The sequence below is a fragment of the Stegodyphus dumicola genome, chromosome 8 (genome assembly GCF_044657685.1).
Source record: "Stegodyphus dumicola isolate Sdum_Otavi_A_Nest chromosome 8, ASM4465768v1".
In the NCBI taxonomy this organism is placed as follows: Eukaryota; Metazoa; Arthropoda; class Arachnida; order Araneae; family Eresidae; genus Stegodyphus; species Stegodyphus dumicola.
In genome coordinates, this window is record NC_140775.1 from 5,398,747 (window position 1) to 5,401,749 (window position 3,003).

Sequence of the window (3,003 nt, forward strand, 5' to 3'; positions counted from 1 at the left end):
AAAAAATTAATTAAATTCGTGTCAGAAAGAAAGAAAAGTATAATTTTAGCTAAGGTATCCAACAAAATATTAAATCCCGTCTTGTTTTCATGTTTTTGTTAAATATAAACTGTTTCTTCAAAGTGTCCGAATTTGCTTCTATGAGCTGCTCAGTTCGTAATAAGTGTTGTTGCAACCAGACTGAAGGATTAACCATGGAAAGCTCTCTTAATCCTATCCTTCCTAATATTTATGGACATTATTATGAATACAAAATATTTGAAATTTTAACTTCTCTGTGTGGTGCCACTACGTCGACTATACCTTGTAGAGACATGAGGATTTTTGATGCTGGAGAGACGTAAAAAATGTGCAATGCCCTCGCCGGGACTCGAACCACGGACCTCTCGAATATGCGTCCAGCATGCTGACCATTACACCACGAAGGCATGCTAAGAAAGCGGGAGAAATACCTTATAACCTTTACTCAGTTTGACGGTAATAAAAATGATTTAAATAAAATTCTTTTAATAATGAATTCTGATCAAGAACTAAATTACTTATAAGCAGTTGGTACTGACAGAGGCTTTTCATCTAAAACCCAGGCGTTCAAAACGTTCTCATTTCAACTCATCGAAAAACAGTCTCTCGTTTTAGGAGCTCATAAGAATTCTGTTGCCATTGCTTTCTTTCCGTCGATTAGCTATAAAACTCAACGCATTTTAAAGAAATTACGGGACTTTTTTTTTATCTATTATCCTAGGGAAAATGAAACACATAAATCCCCTGTTTCCCAATACTGTTGGTCAGAAAATCTCATTTTGCATTTTTCTGAAACCAAAATTATTTTAAAAAAAAAATTCTTGCGTTCGCAAATTAGATTTTCTAGAGGGATTTTCATTTCTGGTTAACAATCCTAATTTCAATCCATCTTTACCCTCAGCTTTTAAGGAATTTTTTCATCATTTTTTTCATTTTTTCATCAATAGATGGAGCCAGTAGTTTAACTTCCCTCCTCTCATTCTTATTGCTTCAGCACTTGCGCACTCGCTTCTCTTTCGTCATTTACACTTTTGCAGCTGAAGAAGCAGGTTCTATATCTAAATCTTCGTAACTAGTCCTGCAAAATTATGAATATTACGCCGATTCTTGTTGTCTTAGCACATTCAATAAGCGTTATTCGGCATTTTATTTTAATTTCGATTTTTCCGAATACATATCTAAGTTCAGTTTCAGAACATTTTGAATAAACTTTTTTTAAAACAAGCAGATTTTAAAAAAATATAATCAGTAATATATGTGAAAGAAAAATAGAGTCGCTTGGTTAATATTACTTGATATAAATTAAGTAATATTAACGAAATTCCTTATTTTATTTATTTATTCTTTTACATTATTTTCTCTCAGTTCTACGCCATTTTTCATGCTTAAAAATTTGAATCCGAGAAAGAAGAGAAGGAATAAGGAAATAATAAACAAATTAATATAAATCGAATACATTTTCGTAGAATCCAATTTTTAACTTCAAAAATCGGCGAAATTCATCCTTGAGTTAACGCTGGTTTCATAGCAAGACACAGCATTTCGACAAAAAGATAGATTAGTAGCAGTTCTTCAAGGAGTAAGAATGTTCTACGACACACTCCGAAAACAGTCATTTAAATGGATGAAATAAAACTAAATAAATAATGAGTAAGGATTAAAAAAAAAAAAAAAATTCCGATTGAGAAAGGCGTTTGTATCAACTTTCTTCGAAAAGCGTATGCCCTTGTTTCTGTAAATGTAGGAGCATTCTGAAGATGAATTTTGATGTACTGTAAATTCTTGTCGAACGCGGTTTTGCGAAGCACGATTTCGTACGTACGCGTTATCTTAATTGTTTCTATTTAATTTTCCCAACGCTAGAATTTCATTCATACGCGGTACATTGTTCATTCATCAACACTGAACACTTCCTGATATCAGCTTTGCTCATAACTTAACAAAAACTTTAAATGATTTCCATTGATTTAAAACAAAGCCAAAGAAATCGTACAAACTGCAAAAGCAACTGGCGGGTGTTTCAGATATGGTAGATGGAAAAGTTAAAGAATTAGTCAAAAAAATAACGAATGAAAATTTCGATGATCTTACAATACCAGCCGACAGTGAAAGCAATGATAATGAAGCAGATAAAAGAGCCATTAATTTACAAAAAGTTAAACAAATTCTTAAAAAAGAACTTTCTAATTTTGAAATGGAGCTTTACCTAAACGAAAAGAGAAGAGGACACTTTATGACACACATTGAAAAACTTTACACTCGTTACCGTGAAATATTTAAAGCACTCTATCAGTTCAAGGAAAAATTACCAAATAGCCTTTTTACTTCCTTGTACGAAGTAAAAAGGAAGTATTGTAATCGCGAAAAGTTTCAGGCAGCATATTTCAACGAAAATATCCATTTTGACTGCTATCGAATGCAATTTAACGATGTTTTTGCCTGATATCTGTATGTAAGGACAGAATAAAATACTCTTTTCCTTCAAAAAAATTATAAAAATGCTTTGAAATTAATTTTGAAGAGAATTTTTCATGGTGTCTGTGCGAACGTATGTACGTACGTGCGTACCGTGCGTGCGTACGTTCGTGCGTACGTACGTATCTCGCATAACTCAAAAACGAGTAGCCTCAGAACGTTCAAATTTTGTATATAGGACTGCTATAACATGTAGATGTGCACCTCGTATTTTGGTTGCAATCGGCCGCACCAAACGTATATAAATATATTTATATATATATCCACTCTATTACCCGGCTCAGTGATCTCAGTTTCTTTACTCTTATATGTTTGTAAATTGTACATTTTTTTCATTAAAAATGATTGAATTATATTGTTTTTATCTTCCAGTTAAGGATTTTATGCCCTTAGTAAATCTGTGTGCAATATTTTTAGAATTATCAGCAATTTTAAAGTTGTTTAATTGCCGCTAAGTCTGTTTTAATGGCGGCCATTGATGTTTACATTTGAAACAGGATACTAGTG

General features: G+C 32.5%; 1 non-coding gene across 1 annotated transcript; it reads right to left on the bottom strand.

Moving 5' to 3' along the window:
- Positions 1–355: 355 nt before the first annotated feature.
- On the bottom strand, positions 356–428 carry TRNAM-CAU (transfer RNA methionine (anticodon CAU)). The gene has a single exon. It is a non-coding gene; the product is annotated as a tRNA-Met (tRNA).
- Between the last annotated feature and the right edge of the window lie 2,575 nt (positions 429–3,003).